Source organism: Xyrauchen texanus, chromosome 36 (genome assembly GCF_025860055.1).
Source record: "Xyrauchen texanus isolate HMW12.3.18 chromosome 36, RBS_HiC_50CHRs, whole genome shotgun sequence".
In the NCBI taxonomy this organism is placed as follows: domain Eukaryota; kingdom Metazoa; phylum Chordata; class Actinopteri; order Cypriniformes; family Catostomidae; genus Xyrauchen; species Xyrauchen texanus.
In genome coordinates, this window is record NC_068311.1 from 25592010 (window position 1) to 25611963 (window position 19954).

General features: G+C 37.7%; 1 protein-coding gene across 1 annotated transcript in view; it reads left to right on the forward strand.

Annotated features, from left to right (window-relative positions):
- Positions 1 to 351: 351 nt before the first annotated feature.
- LOC127630077 (leucine-rich repeat and fibronectin type III domain-containing protein 1-like protein) overlaps positions 352 to 19954 on the forward strand; it is a 191281-nt gene continuing 171678 nt past the window's right edge. Inside the window, exon 1 of the mRNA XM_052107487.1 lies at positions 352 to 821. The gene's annotated coding sequence lies outside the window, so the exon portion shown is untranslated. The remainder of the gene's footprint in view (positions 822 to 19954) is intronic.

A 19954-nucleotide genomic window follows, 5' to 3' on the forward strand; every position in this document is an offset into this window, starting at 1 on the left:
ATGTACATTTCTCTATGAGTTTATTCATACGGACACTGACCTCAGTCCCCAGAGGCTTATATCTACCATCAAACTCTGTCTAAATATGCATTTTTTTTTCTTTAGTTCACACCAATCTCAAAGTTTCCCAACCAAATGCCTTATGTGCTGACAGCAATCCTGTTTGTGTGCACTCTGTGTAGAGGATCAGTGCTTCAGGCGGAGGCATGCATGCTTATTGGCGGTGAGCGGCGAAGATCTACCCCTATAACGCCCACTCTTCACCATGGTTCGAGACGAGCAGAGGCTTCGTGCGTATTTGTCTTCTAACTCACCAAATCTACCAGGATGATATTGCGAGAGGGCTCCATTTCGAGGATCTACACCTCTGACGGATTGGATTTTCCTCCTCAGTTGCAGCAACATATTGGATATATATTCTTTATTACTCGGTGACACTGACAAGCCAAGGGAACTCGATATCTGATATATCGCACCTGGGAAGGGTCGAGCGCGGGAATGGGAACTATTTAGGAAAAGAGTGTGAAAGCAGAAGTCAAGGCAACTTGCGTTGCATGAAGGAAAGGAAATCATCTTTTTGGTGCACCTGTGAAGAAAATAACATTGAAGGTGCCGTTGGTGTGCGTACTGTGCAACCGTACCGAACCTGCAAGTGAACCATCTAGACAGTCCGCCGGTGGAGCTTTGAAGTGGAAGCGCTTTGAGGTGTTCTTTCCACCGGCTATAATATCGCTTTAATTAGAGGTATCCCACCGTGTCCTCATCAACCCGCCACCAGCTGTCACTTTACACCCAAGGAGAAGGAGCATCTTGGCAGAAAGGTAACCTCGCTATTTCAACCTTGTTGGAATTAATTGGGGATGCAGCAGATTTGGCAAAAAACTATTTATTATCTCTGTTTGGATTTCTTTGCATTTCTAGCATATGTCACGTCACGTGGATCGTTTGGTTTCAGATTCATTTAAAGCGCAAACTGAAGACTACCAGGCTACCATTCAGGCTACCATTGTAGATTATTGTCTTTTGCTTCCACATGCAATGGTATAAGGTTTGTTGCATTGGATGCTGAGTAATGGTCAGCAATGCACCACATCGACGAATTGTGTAGCATACTTTCTCATAGAGACTTATATGTGTAAAACCAATGACTACAATCCCCTCACATTTCATCTTGCAACGGGACAAGGACAGAATGGGTTAAACAAAATCTAGTGTATAAAGGTGTGTGTTAGTTTAAAGTGGCGACTTTGAATTATGTAAAATAAAATTAGGACAAGCAAAAGAAGAAAAAGTGCGCTTTTTGATAACGTTGATACTGTGTGATCTAACAGCAGAGATTTGTCCACTTCCTGGGAAAAGGGTATATCCCGAGGTACTGCCAGGTCATCAAAACCGTAATTTGTCTTTAATTCACCTATGCATATCTTATAAATGTTTTATTTACATGCAAATTTACATTTCATTCAAAATGCCAAATAGAATGAGTAAAACGAAAGTCCCATTAGAATCGTTTTGAGATGGGTGTCATCGTATTTTTATTCATAATTTAGTTTTTTATCCATTTACAAAAGCCGTTCAATATCATTAGTTGACATCATTAGATTGTGCTTTTGTAAATTAATAAATAAGAACATTTTTGCGTTGCAATTCATCAATATTGCTTTAGGAACGCTAAATTACCCTTGCGCACGGTAAATTGCGGCATGTACACCTGTCCGTGCGTCTTCATGATTTTTTCCACCAGATTGCCTACGTGCTTGTCGACCCATTAATGACAAGAATTGGAGGAGGAGTTGTTAATGTCAAGTTGCAAAGCTCATTATGTCTTATTCTCGACCACAGGTAGGGGGCCACTGTGGGCCTGTATACTGTAGATTCGTATTTGTGCTGTATCGCCTATACAGTAGCTCATGTAGGAGTAGGAGTCAGGTGAAGGTGGCTGTTTGGTTATCCTTATGTCAATGTTACTAAACAGATGTTTCCTTTCCTTTAATCCGCTTTATCATGATCTCCATCTTACCATGCTTGTGTCTGGATCCTGACTTGGTGACTATAATGAGTTGTTTCTTTCCTTAACACAGATTGGATCAATCTGATTAGGTACACAAATCACACATTTACTTAGCTGGCTTTAATATACATGCATCAGTTGGGTGACCACATGCAGCCCTTTACATTGGACCCTCCTCTATCTGATGGATACTGTAGGTTGGTGATATGAAACCCAAATATAACAGTGCAAGTGCAAGACTCAAATATATGACAGTAGTATCTATGCCTCTGTTTGGCATGTTGCTTAAATACACAGAGCTGTATTTAGGTAACAGGCACATGGCACGACCATCTGTTTAAGGAGTCACCATTTAACTGTGAGAACTGGGCTGGCAGAAAAGTCTGGTCTGTGCTGCATCTGTGGGAGCGACTACAGCAAGGCTATTTTCTCTTATCTGCTGCATCATTATGCATTCCAATGTTGTGTGAAATGAAAAAACCGGCTTTGAATATGATTGATTTTCATGATTTTGTTTCGTTTTGGTGTCAAATGAACTGTGAGAACACACATGGCAGATAAAGGGCACGCTTAAAGGGTACTGTAAAATGAGCACTGCCTGAATATTGTAATGAACCTTCCTCTCAAGTAATTATTTTCGAAAGACGTGATTTTGGAATATTGCGGGTTCAATGCAAGGTAAGCTCAATCGACAGTTTTTGTTGCATAATGACGATAAACAAAAAAACCAAAATAATTTCAATACATCCGTCAAAGTTACATTGAGGCACTTACAATGGAAGTGAATGGGGCCAATGTTTGGTGGGTTTAAAGACAGAAATGTAAAGTTTATATTTTATAAAAGCACTTACACTCTCCTTTCTGTTAAAAATCATGTATAATTTGAGATGCAAAGCTGTTTAAATCATTTTTACAGTCATTTTAGGGTTTTAGGGTTTGTTGAAATTACACTGTAATGACAATGAAGTTGTAAAATTGCATATAACTTTACACAGAACAGGTTAGTAAGTGATTTTATAATGTATGTATAATGTTGAGATGAGTCATACAAAGAAACTTAACCTCTTTCCAATTCACCCAACCATGTGACAGCAGTGCAATGCATACAATCATGCAGATACGGGTCAGAAGCAGCCAGCAACCATCAGAATGTGGTGGTGGGGGGTATTTCGACCGTGGCATGATTGTTGGTGCTAGATGAGCTGGTTTGAGTATCTCTGTAAATGCTGATGTCCTGGAATTTTCATGCACAACAGTCTCTAGAGTATACTCAGAATCATGCCAAAAAAAAAAACATCCAGTGATCAGCAGTTCTGTGGATGGAAATGCCTTGTTAATGAGAGAGGTCAACAGAGAATGTCCAGACTGGTTCGAGCTGACAGAAAAAACTGTCAATTGTAGTGAGTAGAGTAGCATCTTAGAATGCACACTGAACCTTGAGGTGGATGGGCTACAACAGCAGGAGACCACATCGGGCACTTCATTGGGACAATAGAGTTCCTAATAAAGTGCTCAGTGAGTGTATTTACAAAGCAGAGGAAAAATATTGCATAAGTCATGTTAAGTTATACACAGAATATAGCAAAGTGTAGAATTGCTCTTACTGGTTTCCAAATTTTTTCAACTATAAGGTTGCCTGCATACATTATACATATTGTTTTCTGGATTTTATAGCTTGATTTCAGCATCAAGAAAAGAGTTTTATGTTAGTCACATTTATTCGTCTATGGACTGTGTCTGTAAGTGTAATTTAATAAATGTTTGCATAATTCCATAAGAACCAGTGAGTTTCAGTGGAATATTTCAGATTTCTTCCATTTCTCCCTGCCTCTCTGCAATCCATCATGAGCTGTACGGCACACCAAATATTCATACGAGGCCGTATTCCAAAGGTGTGCCTTGCCCAAGATTTAACACTCCAGTGCAGGCTTTTCAAACAGACTGTCATATTTTTCAGCATGTGGTACGACCATGGTGCACACTCCAATCTCCAGAGAGAAAGGGAGAGAGTGGGCTCACCATGAGGTAGAGTGGTACTCATAGATGATTGGAATGGGAGGAGAGAGAGGGGTGAGGGAAAGGAAGTCCCCTTTCTCTCTCTTTCTCAGTGGTGCAGAGTTCTGTATTAACGAGAGGCAGTGATGAGTGGGGTCCGCAATTACCCTCAGGCAATCGTCACGCCACAGCTGCCTCGGCTTGCGGCTAATTGTGCCGATGTATTAGCCTGCGTGCCGCTCTTCTATTACCTATTACCCTTCCTCCCACTCCCTCTCCCTGACGCTTAACTCAGCCGGCCACCTCTCTGAATGAACTCTCGCCACTTTTGAGCTCAACAACAGACTTTCGCCAGTGGAGCCTAAACTGGCAGACGTGTAATTTTCCAGTTGATCTGGTTTGAAAGTCAACACAGATGTACACCACAAACAGCAAGATGGAGGAAAGGCCCTAATATGGTTGGAGAGTGAAGCATAGAGCAGAAAGGAGGTCAGGCCTCTTCTTCCATGATGATGCGAGGCAAATCAATATTCTGCTTAAACATTTCACACCTCAGCAAAATCAATGGTTCTCTACTAGACTTTAAGAAGCCTAGAAAGTTTGCAGGCCTTAAAGGCTAATGTGTTTATCATGGGCGTTAGTACCAGCATACTGTAAAAATTATATTTTATATCATTCTTGTTCTCCAGTACGAAATATCTAAACTTATTTTAAGGGGCCATATCATGGGAAACCAATTTCTTATTGATCTTTTGAGAAAAGAGTTAATTGTATAATGAAAATATATCATATGTGTCAGAACTCCAGAACTTCTCCATTCTCAAAAGACCATTTAATGAAACTAAGCTTTAAAAACATCTGAAATTCTTGAGTTGCTAATGTTAGAAACCATAATAGTAACATGGTATGACAAAGTATGATTATTTTGTGTAGGAAAGATATTATATATAAAATGTTTTATATATGTCAATGGTCAATGGGTGGCACCAAAATCAAGTAACGTTAATGCTCTATCAACTATAAAATCAACAATGCCTACATCACTACCCCAAATCTTCAACCTAAGCCTAACCGATGGAGTCCTGAAACCAAATGTGAGATGAAAAACACAATTGCTATAGCAAACAAGTCATTTTATTGTGCACCTATGACATATTTTGCTAATGTGTTGACTTGCATCCTTTTCTGGACCAGTGGCATAGCCAGAAATAAGGCACTGGGTGTGCCATGGGAAAACAGGGTGTGCAAGAAAATTAAGCACAATAAAGTGACATGTATCGTTAACAAATTTAACAAAATTACATTCATGTATTTATAGCTCTAAAAAAAATGTCATCCCATGTTACGTTAAACTATCTCAACATAAGCCCTATATGGATGGCAATTATTTTACATGGGGACTTGAGGTAATTCCAGCATTTACAGGGAGTAGTCAGAGATTTTATTGCCATCCAAATCCGAAATGTCTTTGTTTTTCTCCCACCTCCCGCGAGAAATTTCCCGGCCAAATTACCTACTGTATTTTGACAAACACCAAGGTCGTTTGGTAATTTAATTACCATCCAAATCCACTTTTGATTATTGAGTTTATAATCCAAAAGTTGTTTTGGAAATCCTTTTTGACCACTGATAATTGCCGTACATTTGTGCTGCTCATGGTTGGAGGATTGTGTAAAATACATTTTTTAAAGAAGTCACAATAATAAAATCACATCGCCGCTCCACCACAGTGAGTGGGTAATTTAAGGTAGAAGGGAAAGAAAAACGAGAGTCAGGTCGTGTAAACTTTTGAAATAGTCCATTATTATGGCAGCAATGTAATATATCACATTTTAATGTAGAAACTTTTCTAAATACATTTTTTACATTCTTGTCCCTACAGTTTCTTGATTGAGTAATTGCTCTTCGCAAGGATTTATATATTTTTTTATTAATACTACTTTTGTCACTGGAATAGGTAGGCATGTTAATATATCCAAATATTAGTGTTATATTTAGTATATTTAGTCGTGAAAACTGAAATTTGTCACAAATTTCTTAAATTGTTTTAGAACAATTCATTCGTATTTTCCAAAATGCTGAAGACAAAAAATCTACATGAAGGGGCAATTTGCACTGTACAGGAATGTTTGTTTAAAAACCCACATGGTTTGAAAAGCAGCCGGTGTCATGGTGCTGTCACCTTGTCAGGTTGTGTATTTATCTGATGGGACCGTGACATCATCACCTCATATTCTGTCTTGTGTTTCGTGTCCTATCTTTGAGTTGAGCACACAGGTCCGGGTGTGAGTTACCGTGTACGGTCCTGTCGCCTTGTCAGGTTGGGTTTTTGTCTGACGGGACTGTGACATAATCACCTCATGTTCTGTCTAGACATCTTCAACTCTTTTTTGACAAGCAACGAGCAGCAACATACAATTCCAAATTTTCTTTAACACCTACTTGGAACTAAGGGTCAATTTGACAGTTTTTTAGGTTAAAACTGATCCACATAAACTTCAGTTAAACTTCTCAGCCTAAAAGTACCTATAATGTATTTACAGGGTCAATTTGCTGGAAAATGTAGTTCAGAAAAAAAAAAAAACTTGTTTTAAAATGTTCCTGATTAATGATGATGCATCAGATGATCAGGCAAGTTATACATCACTTTCAAAAAACACCAAGATTAAGTTTTCAGTCCATTCAGAGGCCAAGATATTCCACAAAGCATGGAGGAATTGTGGGACTTCCTAAAAAAGACTGGTTATCTATGGGCAGAGTCACAGAAAAGTTTGGAGCACCCCCAGCCTTTCAAATCTGTATATTGTGATAGAATGAGATATAATTTGTTTTTTATTGTGTTTGCTGCCACCTAGAGAAATTATTTAAAAGAAGAGTGATAGGAGCAAATAGACCCTTTATTACAAGCTTTTGAAATTGAAGATAAAAAGGGTCAATTTGACCCTGCAGGTTCAAAGTAGGGACTTGATCATTAAGACCATACAAAGGTTAAATAACTAAGGGAAACATGACTCGTAAAAATATAGCATTGAGCGTTGGCAGTTCACATACAGACTTCAGTATATCTCCAATTTTGTGTCTGTTTTTATAATTAAGATATGCTTAAGTGCACTTTATATATTTATCCTGCACTCAAAGGCCCTCCATTGATCTATGGTTACAGCCAGTCAAACCACAGCCAAAGCCTTTACTAATCCAATCTAGGGTTCCTGCAGAGAAACAGATCCAGCACTGTGGGACACCATCACTTCGTATTTGGCCTTTCAAGGATGACCGATCCCTACAGTCTGTCTTCTTCTTTCCCTGGCTGAGTGAAAATCAGTGAGGCTGAGACCTATAATACAGCTCCTGTCACCCAGAATCATGTTCACTTTTATCTGACTGACACTGGGTCTTCCATTAAGTCCATATTAAAATTATGCCTTTTTAATTTAGGGCTGATCAGCATTTAAAGTCAACGTAAAATTCAAATTAACCCTAGTATTTACCTTCTTAATACATATTCCTGTATTGTGTATTATTCATTAGTGAAGGTTTTGTCAAAAGAAAGATCTGTTTGTCTTTGTAATCTCTTATCAAGATGTAATAACTTGCTTTGCCTCTGAAACAACTTTCCTTTTTGGCTGATTTTTGTCATGAATCCTTCTTATATTTCAATCCTTGTTATCCAGCAACCTGGATCCAATTTGGTATGTATCAATTTCGATGTCGATGGATACAATATATTCCCACCATATATGTTTTAGATTTACCGGTTAATATTTATCAGACAAGTGACTAACAAATGAGGAACATCACTTTCAATAAATTTTCCTTGTTGAATACCCAATTTCACTCGGAAAGAAGTCAGATTACAAGAGATTGACGTCAGGTGCGCACATAGAAAGATGTTGTTGGCTTGGGAAAATGGTGGTACTTAATTCACATGCAAAAAATTAGTATTATTATTATTGTTTTATTTATTTTGTTGGCAATTTTTTTGCAATATCAGTCTTTGAAAGTTGACATTCAGAAATATTAGGCCCTGCTTAACCAGACATTTCTAGTTTTAACTATTTTGAACCAAAGTCATCTTGTCTTTTCATATCCCTATCCTCATGAAACAGAGACAAAAAAGGGAATTCTCTAACTCGTCTTTTTATCTGTGTTTCATAAGAGTATGAAGCCATAGGGTGCCCCTGGAGAAGAGAAGTTTAATGCCTGAGTGCTTTGAGATTGTAGGATTTGAATCTACAGGGTGGGATTTCCCATTCATGGTACAGCATTCTTATCACAAAGTCACCTTCCTTTTATCAGAACAAAAGTGTGAAGCCGTATTCTATTCCATAAAAACCCAGATATGTCTTTTACGTTGTTTCTGTTCTTGCTAAGGCAAGCATCATTATTACAATTCCTCATACTTTGTGAAAAAGGTCTAACCCTACAGTAATCAACACATAATTAGTCCTGCACGGTTTGTGCTACAGACATGAATGATACCTCAAATCATGCATTGTTGAGGAGACATGATCACACAGGAAATCACATGTTTCGAATGTTAATGTACCCTGAAATCAATCCCATTCGGCCAAATTACAGACAAGAGGCATTTCCAATCAAACATTTTTGCATCAATTCAAGTGTGAACAAATTTCCCTCTAGTACAAGCATGTTCTGCGAGTAGCCTCAGATACACTGATTCTGGTACAATGGAAACCAGGAAGTAATTGCATTCACATAAACAATGATGAGTGCAATTCAGAGGCTACATTTCTCCTCTATGATTACAATTTTACTCCACTGATGGTTAGGTTTATGGTTGGGGTTTAGGTTTGGGAGTTATGTTAATAAATCTTGGGATCTTAGGATCAATACATTTTTCATGCAAGTTTCCTGATTATCGATAAATGTCAGGATTTCAGATATAAATTGGGCTGCTACATTTTCTCAACACAACTTTTGTAAAGTGTTTGCAGCAGGGTAAAATTAAAGGGGCTGCACACAGGACCTGTCTGGTGGATAACATGGCACGTTCTAAAATTCAAAGCAATTATTTCCTACAAAGATATGCTCACACCGCCAAAACTAAGCGCCAAAACGTCTGCAGCATCACAGAGCGCAACTCGCAAAGTTTTCCATTCAATTTGAGCCAAATAATTATCAAAGGACAAAGATTTTTACACTAACCATCGCTAGATGATATATTGTGTATATGTATCTTTCATATAGCCAACTCAATGTATTTTCAGTTCCAAGTATGTCGTTTTTTGGTTTGTCAGCTTGAATGAATGCAACATATAGAGAAACTTCATAATAAACATCACCTTTTCTAACTGTTAAGTTTGCATAGCTACACCAGTTTCGTACCCCAACTTGCAAACACATTAATCTCACTTTGTTAATTAAACTCCAATGCTGCAGTACAATTTATGTGATCTGTTTGGCTTTTGAACTTGGTAGTACTGTTGTCTTAATACAATGTTACCAATTCGGTCTGTGTTGGTTAGGCTGTGTCTGAGCACATGGTTCAGGGCAGCATCTAGGGCCATGTTTACAGCTGCCCCGTGTCTGAATACGACAAATTTCCCACTTTATAGTATGGCAGAAGCTGTATGCCAAATGAGTAGGTGTCTCTGGATCTGGGACAATATTCCGTTGTTGAGAGAAAAACAACACAGATAAGTCACATCTGGGTATTAGACACATAGATGGACACATATTTTCATCAGCCAGATGATACAATGGGTGACGAATCCCAGACCAGTGGTTCTTAAATGGTGGGTTGCAACCTAAAAGTGGTTGTGGACAGCAGAGGAAAACAATGCTAAATGCAAATAATACAATTTAATTACCCACATATCCATGCAAAGTTAGGTTAGCAAAATAAATATTGTTTTTTTTTTTATAGAGAGGAAAAAAACTTTCCATATATTTTGTTGTCTACATCAAAGCCAGCGCATCCAAAGTATTCTGTAGTTTGGTGAAAATTCATCTGTGACCTGGTAATATGGCTAATGCTGATCCAATAATTGACCCAATGTTTGCTTTATCTGTTAGTCTGGTAAAATAGACCGTTGTTTTATTCATTAACAAAAATATATTTTTTTAAGCCTATGGCATGTCAATAATTTTGCATATTGTTAGACCTATGAAGTTCAATGTAATAGAAATACATTTCATATTTTGAGGACATTTTTGTTACTTCTGTATGATAAACAGTTTTTGTATTGTGTTGGCTTGTCACTTGATGTCCAATATAAAATCTGGGTCCTGAAGCAAAACCAGTTGAAAACCACTACCATAGACTTACATTGAAGTTAACCAGCTGCAGTAACCCAGCATTGAACTTTTTCACAGGCAAGCATAAAAAATCTAGGAATGTTTTTCTTAGTTTTATGTTGATTTTGATATTCATCCTTTTCCCAGTATTATTTATTGAGATGTGTGAGCTTGTGCTTGTAACATGTCATGCACAGTGACATGTTGCAAATACCACAAACAAACCATCCTAAAATGGATTTCAACTTTTGTTTTACCGGTTGGTGTGTAACTCAGCGATAAGTGTGTTTTATTGACCTTGTCTCTTGACACAGTAGTCTCCGACTACATATTCAGATGGACTCAATCATCCATAACCCTCGACTACACCTTTCATTCTCTCACTCTTTTTGTGTCCCTTGCGTTATCTTTCTGTATCTTTTTATGGTTCATCTTTAGCTCTGCCCTGTACATTATAAATAGAAATGTTCTCAGTGGCCATCTGCTTATGCTCATCCATGGGTTAAGCAGGTCAGATTATGGGATCCATACAGACATTCTGCCGCAGTGCTTTGCGTCTATTAAAGGGCTTCCTCTGCCCACATGCATACAGATGTGCTGCACAGGATTGCGTGTGGGGGCTTCTCTCTAAGGCTGTGGATTTATGAAAGGTAATGGGGCTGATGATAGCGGGGTGGGATTGTATGCGTATGTGACAAGGAAGAGGGCATGGCCGGGCCGTGAGGGTGGATGGCTGGTGCAGAGTTACCTAATCAGCGGGAGAGAGAGATAAAGGGGAGCTTGAGATGCCAGTGAGAGAGAGAGACAAGGGGTTATGCTTGTGTGTGTCTTTTATGTTTTGTTGAAATGTATTTGTATCAGTAAAACTTTGTTGACTACCCAGCCGGGTCCCAGCTTCCTCCTTTCCCAACCGAATTGAGGTCTTTTAAATTTTGTGCCAAAACCCGGGATGGAGGATGGATGCGCTGTCGTAGAGTCCTCATGGCTGCCATCTGCCGGGAAGTGGAGCAACTGCTGCCGTGCCCCAGGTGACGGAGGAGTTGCTGCCAGGAGCCGGAGGAAATTCTGCCATACTCCAGTAAGTGGAGGAGCCATTGCCATTCTCCAGGGGACGGAGGACATGCTGCCGTCCTCCAGGGGGCAGAGGAGTGGCTGAGGACCAGGCACCACCGTGTCCGGGGACCGGCAAGCCACTTTTTCTTTCTCTCTCTCTCTCATCTCTCTCATTCTGTCTCTCCTTATCGCTCTTTCTCCCTTCCCCTCCCTCTCCTCTCCCCAGGTTCCCAGGAGGCGTGGTGGACCATTGGGTGGCAGAACGGCCGGAAGGGCAGTGTCTTACCTCCAGAGATGGGGTGGGGAGGTGGGGGAAGACAGTCCGAATGGCGCTATGAGGGTGCACAGCCAGTGCTGAGTCACCTAATCAGATGTCAGTGAGATAAAGGCACACACACGCACAGACACAGATATGTGTGTGTGTGTATTTTTTGTTATGTTGAAGTTCATTTGTATCATTAAAACTTTATGTTGACTGCACAGCCCAGTCCCAGCTTCCACCTTTCCCGACCGTACATAGGTCTTTTACAGTATATCAGGGTTGTGTGACATTCAGAGTTTAAGTCAGTCCACTTCGAATTCAATTTCACCATCCTAAGGGGTGTGGCCTATTCAATTCAAACACATTAATTAGAAGGGAGTCAATATTCTGAATTTTGCCCTACCCTGGTGTATGTATGGTTTTGTGTGCATTCTGGGTATTTGTCAGGAGGATTACGCTACAGGGAGTTTTGTTGTTCTCATCGACTACACAAGGGCTCACAGCAGACTACTAACATAATCTAGGAAAAACAACAACACATTCAATGACGACCAGTGTCAGACGAAGAATAATAGAGTGGTAACAGGATTTTTGTATTTTTTTTTCATATCCTGTCTGGCCTGCTGATCATATGTATTAATGCTAGATTAAGCACATGCTTGACAGCTAAAATGTCCCCTCTCTTAGCTAAGAGCTGGTTTCCTAGTACCACTCAGGATTTTTTGACCCTCTTTCTGATGAATTATTACAAAAGAGTTCAACCAAAATGCAACCCCAATGCTTCAGTACAATTTTTGTGATCTGTTTTGCTTTTGACCTTGGTACTGTAGTTTGTATGCAATGTCACCAATTCAGTCTGTGTTGGTTAGGCTGTGTCTGAGCACATGGTTCAGGGCAGCATCTAGGGCCTCGTTTACACCTGCCCCGAGTCTGAATATGACAAATTCCCCACTTTATAGTATGGCAAAAGCTGTATGCAAAATGAGTAGGTGTCTCTGGATCTTTAGAATTTATAAAACAGTAGGCAAGAAAAACCCTAATTAGCTAATACTTCTACCGAGATTCTGGAGATTTTGAATCCAATGGATTCAAAATGCTAAATTACAACAGTCAGAGGGCTTTTTTCAACTGTAAATTCTATACATACACAAAGAAAGTTGTACCTTGTAGTTGTTGTTACTACATCATCTATTCGGGTCACAGAGCAATGCCTATGTTTCAGGATGAAGTACCGTATTTTCCGGAAATAAAGTCGCACTGGGTCAAAATTGGATTGTTGAGAGAAATACAACGCAGATAAGTTGCATCTGGGTATTACAAACATAGATGGATGTTGCATAAAGCTGGCAATAGGACCTGGAAGCAGCTGATTTCCATTCCACGCTCTGTGAAAATTACCTTGAGATCTACACATCATATAATGTTGGCTCGTTTTAATTGGGAGCATCTGCTTTAAGTAATCGTGTATAAAAATGTTCATATTATGTTTATATTTCATGGAAAAACATGACAAAAGCCACATCTTTCTATTACTATCCTTGTAATTCAGACTGGTTTGAGCTGACAGAAAGGCTATGGTAACTCAAATAATCACCCTATTCTACACGTCGAACCTTGAGGTGAATGGGCTACAAGAGCAGATGGACCATTGTGTTCCTAACAACATGCTACGTTAATCTATATGGTATGTAGGGTTTCTTGGTTCAGGTTTGGGGAATGTACAATTAATATTAATGATTGTAATCAATGATTAATCATACGGTTTGAACGAGATACCAATACATTCTAAATTGCCCCAAAACAGGGGTTATATAGCCCAAAAGTCTGCTTCAGATATATATAGATAATTAACACATCTAATTATAATTAATTAGGAATATACATCATATGCAGACAGGCTGTATTAATTTTCAGAACACCTTAATGGAATTAACCTGTACCGCAACCAATCAGTTCGTCCACCGAACCACTTTGCTCGATACACTTGATCAATTCTCCAGAAGGTTTATTCTTAGTATAAGCTTACTTAATCAAAGCACGTTAACTTACTTTGATAATATCAGCTCATAGCTTTAGATCGCACATTAAAGAGGCTTTGCTTTATGACCAACAAACACAGACAATCAAGCGTATAATTGGGTTTAATACAAGGAACTAGGATATATCACTACACTTAAACAAACATAGAACACATTTAACAACAAACATTTAACATAGAACAAACAAAGTAAAACAGTAAGGAAAATGATAGCAAACTTGTTACAACAGTTAAACCTTAAGAGCCAGCAAGGGAATTACACACTCTAACGCATTTGAATTTAGATGGAATAATACTTGCAAAATGGACCTTTGTGTCGCTGAACAAGACTGCGTGTGTGCGTGAATGTCCTCGTTGCGTCCGTGAGCTGGGGGATTTCTGTTGGTGCTTCCGGAGCGTGGATCGCTCGCGGGAAGTTCAAAGCATCTTAGGAGTAATGGTTGAAACTGAGAGAGAGTCCTTTCACCCGGAGGATATCGGACTGCTCCAAAAACGTAGAGTGTTGAGCTTTGTCCGAAGACAAGAAAAAGACTGAGATAAACGCCAAATAAAACAAAAGACATGTCTGATGAGAGTAACACAAAAAGGGAAGAAAAAGCAAGAGAGCTTGAAGATAAATAAAAGAACAAGAGGGCAAGAGGACAAAATAGAGACGATTCAACACCAGATCCTGACTTTTAAGGTAGGGAGGTCACACCTCCTTTGGGAGGAATGACCCAATGAGGCTCCTCAGTTTTGGCGCGAGATAGTTCCCTTTGTCTTGTCAAGGCTCGTCATTTGCCTAATTTACGACAGGGTCCTGGATGTGGTTTGAATCACTCAAAAGATGGTAAAACATAGCAGAATACATTTTAATGTAACCTTATATATATATTCAGCTAGGGCGAGTCATAAGGTTTAATTTGATACCAAGAAACTTGTATTTGGTACACTTAAAAGTGAATATATATACTCTTAGACTCTTTATATAAGCCCTCAGAGTTTAACTACACAACTAAACAATCTTAACTAGTTTGATATAACAGCAGAAATACCCAAGCATACAGGAATAAAATATATTTCCTTAAAAATAAGCCGTTTCTGGGTTTTAAATGAAAGGAACATGTGTGTCTAAGAAAATCTCACATTCCTTTCTCATCTAAGGAGGGGGGTGTGGGGAGAGTAATAGTGTGTGGGGGTTTTAGGACTCTTGCAAGAATGTGTGCATTGCATTCAGCATTAATGAGTTCATGATTTTCCGTTCATACTCTACAGTTATGTCTGGGAATATGTTCGTACTGCTCACCTGCTTACCTAAAAACAATCTGTATTAAGGCTGCACTAAATAACTTTAAGCTCTCTATTGACATCTGTGGTTGAAACCTAAAATTGCAAGGAACTTACAGTGAGACATTTTACGTCAGTTGTGTTTTAGCACTGCACGGATGAATCTCACGGTTTGAGGTTCGAGAACTACCTACCTCATCTAGCGGGAAGACATTAACTTATATTATGTTTCTACTGCTTTTGCTAAATAAGTAATCTATGTACAAGAATTAAGTTAAACAAAATGAACGTTTTCATAAGTCCATGGTGAAGTGATGGTTACAAGCCCAGCCCAGCTAATTGGCTACTAGTTAAATCTGACTACAGATTAACATAGTTTTTCAGGCTATTCCGTACACTGCCATAGTGCCCGCACATTTAGCAATAGTTACTTTGCTTGGGCGTGTGATTAAACAGATAGCATGACCGTCGGACGTGGTTGTTAATTGATTATATCACAATAGTCTCATGTTCACACATTTTAAGTCTTGTGGTCATACTTTCAAAACATTGTGTATTAATTTGAGGTTTAATATTTATTGCAGTGCAATTCCTTGCCATATAGACTTACATTGTAAACAATAATTTTCATGTCAAAAGTTTTGACAGTGGGTAAAGCATCACTTGTATTGAACCTAGTACACTATTTTAACAGTTGCTCCACTCTAAATACTCAGACTGCTTTAGATTCTGACTGATTGTTCTGTCGCCAGGTCAGAAATTGTTATGGAACGATAATACTAAGTGAAACAAATTTGTACTTAGAGATTCATAGCCAAATCATACAGTGCCTTGTTGAATATTTGCCGCTAGTCAGGCATGGCATTTACAAGGCGGGGGAGTAACAGATGTGTCACATTGATAGAGATAAGAGCAGGAATGGTGCATCACTCACCGAGGTGAGAGGTGGCTCCATCAAATGGAGAGGACTGATTGGTGAATGGCCCTCGCTGTTACTTTGAAAAGAGCTTCGGAATAAATGCACTTTCCGAATCTGCACAGATCCATGTGTGCTTACTGGTGCGGATTCAGGGTTTATTTCTGAGTTAGCAAACAACTGACTAAAGGTATAATTTTCTCACCATGAGTGTGCTTTGTTTTCACTTAACATTCAGTTGTTTAGGGTTGCATCTGCTATGATGCAAATTCAAAAAAGGAGAAAAAATGCACTATGCGCATTCATGTGAAAAGACCATTTATTTCTAAATGAAATAATTGTATGCAGCCACTAGGATGTTTATATAGTGGAAGAGTAGGTTAGTTCAAAGTCATTTGTATAATATGTTAATTAATTGACAGAAGGCTTGCAAATTCAGTGCTGCCCCTTTATTCACATATTTCTTTAACAAAGAAATGTTTTATGCACTAATACAGCAGTCTAGTTTGTAACCAAATCATTATGTAATTTTTGTCAGTTTATAGTGAACCACTCAAAATTCTACAGTGTCATATCACTCTTTCTATATGTACCTGTTGGAGAAAAGCTATAAAGAAAAACACTTTGCGTTAATTTGCGAATTAAGTAAAGTACGTACTTGCATCTTGTAGCTTTAGCTCGAACCCTATTGCCAGAATTTTTATATCAATGAGGCAAGGTACTGTTCTCACATCTACAGTTTCCTAGGTGCATCTCCGATTCTCTTTATTCACAGGCCCTCAATTGAATGGGTGATAATGAGTAAGTTGCTTGGTAACTACAATTTGTGTGACATCTCCCGAAAAACACCTCATAGTCATTAAGTCATTTATTTTGAGCACAAACAGTTTGGATTCCCTGTTCTCGCTCTCCCTCACATAAAGCTGGCAATGGCTCAAATGTTACAGAATGTGAGAGGCTTCTCATGTGACCATTTTGGGAACACACTTACTGGGCCTTAGTGCACACAGCGACACGTCTGTGTTGGGGAATAGTAGGGTGGCTAGAATTCTAGAAAATAATAATAAATTGGTATCTGCAAGTTGTCAATGTTGAGTATTTTTTATACATATACAGTGGATCCAAAAAGTATTTGGACACATAAATCAAACTTAAAAATGCATAAATGTATTACATTAGAATACAAAATGTCAAACCAAGTGACATCTGCAAGTAGACGATGCTACTTTGAAAAGTGTAGTTAGTTTTCAGAAAAGTAATTTTTGCAATTACATTTAACCAAGTGTTGTCAATGTGATTTTATTAGATATAGGGTACAATGGGGCTTAACTTTCCAATAAGTGAAAGGATACATTATTTGAGATAAAGAGCCCCCTTGTTGCAGGGGCTAAATGCCACACCCCAACATTTTTTATATTTTTAAATGGTTTCTATGGTAAATATTACTCTCATGTCCATTGAAAATAATATATAAAAATATTTTTAAATACTGTTTTTAAGCAGGCAACTTTAGGATCGACAGATTTTAAGTGATCAATAATCTAAAATCATAGTCCACAGTTAACTTCTCTTTGAATTCAAACAAGACTTTACTGACTAATCTACATAAAGGAACAAATATAGGCACACATATAGGTCACGTAGGTTAGTGAATGAGCATCAACAGAAACTGAACTGAAATTATCTGTAGCAGAGGAAAATGTCCTTATCCAGTCTATAGACTAAAAAATCAGAACTTTAGTACACCTCGATTTAAGATTGGGTCACCCAAATTATAAAATAAAGCACCAAACACGTAACACTGTGTTTCTTGACTCGTAAACATTTTGGTATACTGGTGGCCTAGTGGGCTAAAGCACAGAACTGGTAAGCAAACCTTCGCTGTCCTTTTCTGCATATCGTGGCGTCATTTTGTGGTCCGTTCTCTATAATGCGGCAGCATATTTTAGCTTATCGAGGCCCATTCGGCCCATTTCACGGCCAATCCACCGGCCCGCTTGGTTCTCCCAATGGCCAGTCAGCCCCTGATTGGCCCCAGAGTGCATTGGCACACCGGTAAAATGCCCGGTATGCCAGATTACCAGTCCAGCCCTGACTATCACCAAACATCAACGTAATTAATGAATCGTTCTTTGTCCATATGTTCTCCAAGTTTCATACACCGCACATTAAATAACTCACGCTGGGGGATCCTTAACCTTTTCACTCATGACTTACTTAAATTTGGGTTAGTTTGTCACCATTTAATTATTTTTATTCATTATATGAAATTTTGTTTCAATGTTTGAATTATACCCCATCTTGTATTCGGCGATATTTTTATGATACCTGTGTCTTGCGGAGACTGAGATGCATGAGTTTATTTATGCGCACTGTAATAAAAAAGTAAAATAAATCTTACTTTACACGTCACAGCAGATGCAATGGAGGACAGATTATATATTATCAAACATATAATGTGGTTTTTAGATGTTTATAATGATTGACTATGACAGTAAAGATGCACGCCACCATATTGTTTACATGCAGTGCACCATGGGATTCTGAGGTTGGGATAGAAGCATAGAAGGTTCTAAAAGCCGAGCCCTTCTACTTTCCCTGTACTTGAAGTGATTAGCAGAAAGCTTTTATATTACTGGTTATGACAGAGCTCATGAGAAAAGGTTAAAAAAAATAGTATCAGTATTGCTACTGGCAGGTCAAATGACTGGTTTCAGAAAAATCGGCTTCATCTGTTCATCCTAATCAGATCATCAATTAAAAAACGTAACATTATTATTATTTCTTTTAACAACTATTTGTCTGTCCAAATTAAACTTTTTATTTATTTATTTTTATCTTGATACACTTTGCAGTCAGAATAAAAGGGATACATTGAAACAGGTGTCTTAGCAGAGTAACCACAAGTATAGTTCATCAATTTAACTGCAGTATGGACATGTTCCTCAAACATTCAATAACTAGAAAGGGTTGCAATACTTTTTTCTTCATTGTCTTCTTCGTTTTATAATTTAAAACCCAACAAAATTGTTTTTGTCAAATGATTTGCTCAAAAGTGTGCTTGTGCTGTCTTTCATTAAAATGAATGCCATTTAGTTTGATATTTTGTTATCTAATGCATTTTATGTGTAGTTAAATTTTTAAAGACACTTAATTTGTAACACATTGACTGTTGTAAAACATTTACACATTTACAACACATATATTTTGTTATCAGTGTAGAAATAAGTCTTATAAGATCCATATGTTTTGGAGTATATATATATATATATATATATATATATATATATATATATATATATATATATATATATATTTATATATATATTTTTTTTTATTTATTATTATTTATTTATTTTTTTGATAAAAAAATATAAATAATTATAGTACAGTAAACTATATTATTACCAACATGGAGTATCATTAAACATAATGAGATTTGGGAATAAACTATTTATTTTGTGTGATGCAGTAAAATGTATACCATTATAAATCTCTTTAACACAAATCCTATTTGCGCTATTCTGCAGTGATGAATTTAAAATGTACAGAGAAAGAATATTGTTTACTGCAGCTATAACGCTAAAAATAAATTTGTGTTATGAAACAGTTGCTCACAGTACACCTGTCCAGTGTATTACGGCACACTGAGAAAAAGATGTGTGCACTTTGAGTAGTACTCCTTCAGAATGTTCTTTCAAGATAGATAGTTGGCATCAACCCTTATATGTAGGATGTTTTGAGTTTTCATCTTCACTTTGCTACTATAATCTCTGTGTTACTGCCTCTACAATTAATTGTAGACATAGGAAGTATTTATGTTTTTAGGGAGGACTGACTCCCTATTAATGTAATGTAATGTTTTTTTTTTTTTTAAATTAAAGGAGTATTCCGGGCTCAATACAAGTTCATTTTTGACATAATTTGTGACATAATGTTGATTACCACAAAAAATATTTCAAATTGTCCCTCTTTTCTTAAAAAAACAATTATATATATATATATATATATATATATATATATATATATATATATATATATATATATATATATATATATAATCAAAACAGGAATAACTACAGTCTTGACCAACACAAAATAGGTATTGTTTCGTTTTTAAAGCTAAGTATCTGTATATTAGATATATACATGTAG